The sequence below is a fragment of the Amia ocellicauda genome, chromosome 22, assembly GCF_036373705.1.
Source record: "Amia ocellicauda isolate fAmiCal2 chromosome 22, fAmiCal2.hap1, whole genome shotgun sequence".
Taxonomy (NCBI): Eukaryota; Metazoa; Chordata; class Actinopteri; order Amiiformes; family Amiidae; genus Amia; species Amia ocellicauda.
In genome coordinates this window covers 8471449-8478211 of record NC_089871.1, presented here as the reverse complement: position 1 = coordinate 8478211, position 6763 = coordinate 8471449, and the positions used below count along the sequence as shown (strand labels likewise).

General features: G+C 46.5%; 1 protein-coding gene across 2 annotated transcripts in view; it reads left to right on the top strand.

The window, feature by feature from the left end:
• Window positions 1-237: 237 nt before the first annotated feature.
• The window catches only part of pafah1b1a (platelet-activating factor acetylhydrolase 1b, regulatory subunit 1a), a 35669-nt gene continuing 29143 nt past the window's right edge, over window positions 238-6763 (top strand). The window contains exon 1 of one of the 2 annotated variants that reach the window (XM_066696210.1): window positions 238-409. The gene's annotated coding sequence lies outside the window, so the exon portion shown is untranslated. Of the gene's footprint in view, window positions 410-827; window positions 847-6763 lie in introns of those variants that run through there. The other variant, XM_066696211.1, reaches the window with a different exon arrangement.

Below are 6763 nucleotides of genomic sequence, written 5' to 3'. Positions count from 1 at the left end.
GACCCATATCAACACGACCGCCCTGCCTCCCTCGCCCCGCACGGCGCAGGCGCAGGCGCAACCACACCACAACCTCCCCTCCCGATGACGTCAAGACGTCGTCTGGGAGGGGAGGCGCGCGCGTTTGTGGGGCGTCAACGCGTGAGCGTGAGCGTGACCGTGGCCGACGCGCGTCCCCGCCCCCTCCTTAAACGCGGCCGCTGTCGCTCGGCGTGCGCGCCCCCGAGTACGTGCGCGTCCCCCCCCTCCGCCGCCAGCGTCCGAAGGCGAATGCGGCGCAGAAAACACGGATCCGAGGAGAGACGAGGAGAGAGACCCCGCGCCCCGCACTTTACACCGACCACCGACGCCCCAGCGCGGCTTGTATGAGTCCCAGACCCGGCTAAGGAGACAGGGGAGACGCCATAGGGTAAGATTCGCCCCGCTTTGACCCGCCGGAGAGGCTTTTGCGGGGAAGAAAGCGAGCCGGGGAAAATGACGATGTGGCTGTGGCGGTGTGTGTGTGTTTGTGTGTGTTTTTTTTCTTTTGCGCCTCCTTTCTGTCTCAAAATGGCGGCCAGGCCGTTGGGGCAGCGGCGAGAGCCTGAAAAACGGAAAAATAGTCGTGAAAACGGACCCTCCGCACTCTGTCTCTGCCCGGGTTGAGGGCTTGAGACCGGGCTGGTACCGGACGGCGGGCCGGTGGGGGGGGGGGTCGCACGGAGCGAGTTTGGCGGTACCGGCCGCTGGCTTTTTCCCTCAGATGCGCCTCTTTTCTCCCCAATGACAGCTGAGCGGCTCTCGTCATTGCGGGGAGGTCGGAAGTGGCGCTCCGGAGGAGAAAATGTGCCTGATCTGATTTAAAATGTAGGTCAGTTTGGACTCTCTCTCTCGGTTCCCCGGATGGCCGGTGGGTTTTTGCGGTGTGAACCGGGGCTGAGAGTTTAACTTCACGCCGAGAGGGTTGGAGGAGGAGGAGGAGGAGGAAAAAAAGGGCGTTTGGCGACCTTGTGGATCCATCCGTGGAGGGGCTGTGGTGTTGTCATCCGGGGTCTGGGGGAAGCTGTGTAGAGATGTGGGTTATTTTTGTTAAATTGTGGGTTTATTTTTGTTGATCGATCGATCAATCAATCAATCAATCGATCGATGTCTATTCTGTATAGTGCCCTTCGCCGGGCAGCCATGGCTGCCCGGCGAAGGGCACTATACAGAATAGACATCGATCGATTAAAAGACCCTCAGGGGGCTCTGATCTCCAATCCATACCATCAATACCACTGGATAGATATTTTTAATCAAAAAAATAAGCCTGCTTAGCTTTGCAATAATTTCTACTTTGTCTTCACACAAGCTGTGGACGTCTACTGATATACACACACATGAGCATCCTGACACTTGTTTCCCCACCCATATATACATATATTATCCATGCATCGATATTTTTTCTCTCATTATTAGCCTATATGCTAATTGATGTTCCTGTTGGTGGTAGAAACCTGTTACACTGCCGGCCCGGGGGGGGGGGACAAATGCAATCTGGCGGAAGGCACTAAAAGGGGGTTATTTATTGAAATAGGCTGCTTTTGTTTATTTGATCGACCTTGAAATGATTTTTTTTTTACAGTATGCTGTGCATAGATTCTTCTATATTTGATGCATGTTTTTTTTTATTTTTCCCATCCGATGTTAATAATTGATGGGTTTAAGGGTGGAGTTTTTCCACAAATGCACTTCACCGTAAATATGCGTTTTTATGGAAGTGATTTTTGTGATGTCTGTTTTTTGTGGGCTGTGGCTTTTGCGTTCATTTTCACTGCAACTAAATTAAAATCGCCTGCCATATAACGGGCCCTCAGGTGTGCGCAGCTCTTATTACCTTTGCAATTGCGTCTGTGACGCTAATAGTTGGTCTTGGTGGCGTAATATGACTTCAGCCCGGAGTGAAAGATTAAAGGAGAGAAACTTGGTGGCAGATTTCGCAGCGTCACGCAGGTTTGCGGTTTGTTTTGCACGGCGGGCTGGGCGAGGGAGGCGGTTGGGTGCCGGTATGCAGCTGGAATGCTATTCTCGGGCTGGAAACGCTTTCAAAAAAACCTGAAATAAATCAAGTTGTGTTTTCCGTATCGGATAAACAACGGATTGATTGTTGCTCGGGGTCTGGAGATGTCTGCGAAGATTTCCTCCCCGGCCCCGGCGCTGGGGACAGGGTGGAGTAAGCAGCACGCATGCGAGAAAAACAAGACGCTGGGAATGTGCGGGAGAGGAGAGGAGAGGAGGAGGGGGCGCTCCGTTGTGTTTTCCATCTTTTTTGCTCTGTACTTTCACTCCAGTCGCACGGCGTGGTCTCCGGCCGCTGCTGGCGTGTGTGTGGGCTCGGGGGCGGGGGGCTGTACCGCAGGGTGGGTGCTCCGCTGCGGCGCTGCGCTCCGGAAGTGACCCGCCCGGCTCGAGCTCACGCGCCGCCCCGCACCGTTGCCATGGAGCCGCCGGGCTCGGTGCGGGCGGCGCGTGACAGCAGCCCCGTTACCCGCGGCCTGCCCAGCCGGCTGATGCAATCAAAACACCGGCTCTTACGGCGCAGTGGGCTTGCGTCCCCTTTCTTTTTAATGCTATATCATTATTACGAAAGGCGTGTGTGTTTAGGTGCGAGTGTTATACATGCATACAACAAGAACAAAACGTTGGCGTTGTTGTTGGGCCTGGAATGTGGAAGCACCAATTAAATCCATTGTCATTATCTTTGTCTAGGCCCCAAGCACGTCATTTTCCACCTTTATATAACACAATGTATTGATTGAGAAGTCTCTCTCTGGTTGGACAGTAATAATTATCAGTTCTCCTCAGGGAATTGTGATCCTGTTATTCTGTCCAAACCTAAAATTAATAAAACACAGGTTCACAGATCCATGTTACCCCTGGCCGTGGACTATTCAATGTCATTTATGGGCAGTGGTGTGGAGTAGTGGTTAGGGTTTTAGACTCTGGAGCACAGGGTCGTGGGTTCAGATGCAGGATGCTGCTGTTGTACCCTTGAGCAAGGAACTGTACATGTCCAGCTGTATAAATGGGTAAATGTAAAAAATAATGATATAACAATTTTAAGTCACTCTAGATAAGGGTGTCTGCGAAGAAATTGAGTAGTCCCAGACTAGTGCTCCATGTTGTCTGTTGAAGCCAATACCCTAACAATATCCATAGTCTTTAATATTCTTGTACAAAATGAAATGTTTTTCAAGTGGAACATTGATCAAGTGGTTAAATTAAAAAGCAATTTCAAAGAAACTGGTCTTCACTTAAGTGATGAGTCCATTTTCAGTTCAAGTTATCTTGGACTAGGGTTTTTGTATGTATGTATGTGTGTGTGTGTTGCCATGAAGTCCTGATGGAAATGCACAGTAGCATGTCCTTTTATATAGTCAAAGAAAACTACAGGGAGTTGAAGGCCAGAATGGCTTTGAATTCAAATGTGTGGTGAAGGGCCTTTACTTCTCACAATCTTATGAAAACCATTCTAAGGTGGGACACGTGGTTTGTGGGGAGGTTAAGGATTGATATAGCGGTTTGTTAGTATATTGGCCAATCCTATATAAGAAGGAATGTCACTGAAGTCATCTTTGTGAGTGTTGTGACACCTGTGCTTTAGTAGAGAAAGTTCAATAAGAGGATGGTAGAAGCATCTCCACAGGAATAACTTACTGCTGATCCGACTTAAACGAATGTGAGCACCTGCCCGTCCTCGAACAGGTGTGACTTCTTCCTGAAATGAATTTCCTGGCAGAAATGTGCATAACTAATAAGCCCTTTAAAGAAACACAATTTGTCGTTTTTGTTTTTGCATGGTTGTATAATGCATCCTCTGCCTGTTCCTTTCAGTTCTTGCTGAAGAAGTTATTCAAATGACAATTTGCTTCTATCTTCGCACCACTGAACAGGAACAGTACAGGATCAAATACCCAGCCATGCAAATAACCTGTTCTTAGGATCTGGTAGCAGAACACTTGTGTAATATCAACTGTGAGTCTGATATTGTTAAAAGATATTTAAAATAAAAAATCCCCGGGCACTGGTGATTTTTAGGTTTAATTTCTCATTAAATCCATCCCTCTTACCATGGCAAGGGCCAAAGACAGACTGATTAATTAATTTGTTTATACATTTTAAAGGATAATTAAAGGTAAATGTACGACCTAGCAGGCTGTGAAAATAGCTTATGGTTTTAGTTTTTAATTAACATTTCATATTTCCATGGCACAGATGCAACAAAAGACCATGCTGGGGTTTGAAGAATTGATGGGAGGACTTTAAGGGTTTATATTACATTTCAAATGGGAGTACACACATCAAGCCTGGGGTTCGAATGAAAGGCCCGCTCTGAAATCTGTTGTAAAGAATGCGCTCTGATAAATAGGCCTTTTTCTCTCCAGCAGACCAAAAGGCTCACTGCTTGATGACCCCCCTGCTCCCCGTGCATGTATCTTCCCCTGTGAGCTGTTGGGTTTGTACACTTTGTTGATGTCTGCAGATGGACCCTGCTAGAGTTTGCCAGCATTCACACAAGGGGCAAACATTGCTTGACATTGAGGTTGGTCTGTGTATATAATGCCTGGCAAAAGCTGGCAAACCACCATCTGTCCTTGGGAGTCAGAAGCCTTCAGCACGCATCCTCCTTCTGATAGTGGGTCCTCTTGTGTTTCGAGCTGTTTTTCATTCGCCGTGTCAGAAGAGGTCACTGTGAGTCTCACCTTGTGGAATAGTTACCTCGGTTTGTGTTCAGGGGTACATCTCAGAACTGCTCCCCATTTTGCACGATCTGCCCTCTGAACCAACGTCTTTGATTAGCAAGTTAGCAAATTGTCTGTTTCGCAATTCAAATTTCCTGCTCTGATGAATGCAGGATGGTAAATAGACAATTGTGCTAACTGTGCTACATATTTAGTGTACCTTTTAATGTAATTTGATTTTATTTTCTTCACTTATTCCTGTTGTGCTGTCCGCCCCCCCCCCCAAGCAGCATTGTCTTTATCCAGCCACTCTGTAGCTGAGCGTCTCTGACAGAAGTGGTGGCCATTCTGCTTCGCTTTAATGACTGCCCTTCTCAGCGGCTTGTCACAAGGAATAATGTATTGTGGTACAATGTGTCCAAAACCTTAGCAATCGCAACACTAGCTGCTGCTTGCTGTAATTGATGTCATGCAGTCTGGTGTACAAACTTTAATGGTCTGATACCTGGTAAATGTTTTTGTGGTATTTTCTATTCTCCAAATAAAGTTGCAGTGTGCGCCCATGTGAGGCTGAGGTTTTTGGTAAACCTGTGTTGGCCTTGGCTGGTTTTGCACAGTTCAGTAGTGCTTTAAATTCTTAGTTTTGTTTGGATGGATGGTGGGTAATTTGCATATTGTACCTGCAGGAGAAATATTGTAACATTAACCTACTTTTTTTCTCGTCACATTAAATTAGCAAGGTGTTTGAAACTCACCTGTTTTGCAGCTGCTGAAAATGTCTCATGTTTTTCGCAATGTTTATTTTCGTCACTTGCTTCAGAATTCACCCATTTGCCAATGGCAACTTACAAACCATATTGTCGTTTTTGATTCTTTTAATTTTCCACAGGTTCCTTGCCTCTTCCCCATGGAAATCCGCCATAAAGAACTGAGTTTGTAATTTGCGTTTTGCCGAGTGAGTTAGTCTCCATTTAATCTGGATCCCAGTCGTCTGTCTCGGGGGGGAGGGTGAGGGGGATTGTTGAAATAGGTTCTTTTGTAGCCCTGTGGTTTAAATGGTTTTGGAATATAGGCTACTAGCTCAGATTCTGGATCAAATTTTCCTTTTTAATCTGTGAGAAGCAGTTTTTTTTTTTGTGGTCCCTGCCATGGATAACCGTATGATTCTAATAACACCCACATTGACTTAATCCTTGATTCAACTTAAATACCCGTTGGAGTGTCTGCGTTTCAGGGTTCTCCGAGGTCACTTGAAAGCTATGAATTGGATTTTATATTTTATTGTATTTAAAAAAAAAAAAACCTAATTTTTCAGTTTGCCTAAGCAATGGGAAGAAATCAAATAAGGACAACCAGCTAGGCCGGATTTGTCTTGTTCAGCAAGTTCAAATGCACCTATTTAGTCTTTGGTGACTTTGGCCTGCTAAAGCCTCTGGATGTTGCCCCCTCCCCCTTTCTGCGAGAGTGTGTCTGTGTGAGCAGTGTGTTTCTAATTGTGTTCGCCTCCAGCAGCGTGTCTGCTCTGTGCGTTGATCTGAAACTGGTTTTTCAGTCTGGCTGCGGCTGTCACACGGTTTTTAGCACCAATAGGTAATCTGTGCTAGACGCTTCACCCGGGTTATACAGTCAACCAGTAGACAGTGGCTAAGTAAATACCCTCCACCCTCATTATAAATAACGCTTTGCTAAGGGTTCTGTGTATTATGGGTAATAACGAGGTGCATGCTGATAGTGAAGTGCCAGTGTTGCACGATATCAGGAGTGGGTAGCCAGGCTTTTTGCAGTGATCGCAGCATACAGGAGTCATTTAGCTGGAGTGTAGCCGAGAGCTCAGCAGGTTTGCGTAGTTGGGTCATCTGGAAGAATCCTGCTGTTTGAATTCATATTTTGCAAGTTATGTATTTTTCTTTCTGTACTAGAACTGCTGTGTAGAATTACATTCTAGGCGGGCAATGGCTATGTTTGGGGTATCAAACGCCCTGGGTAGATAGTTTATATATCTATTGTTCACTGCTTTACTAGTGCTTCGTACCCCATATACTGTTCTATACTCAGGAAGATTT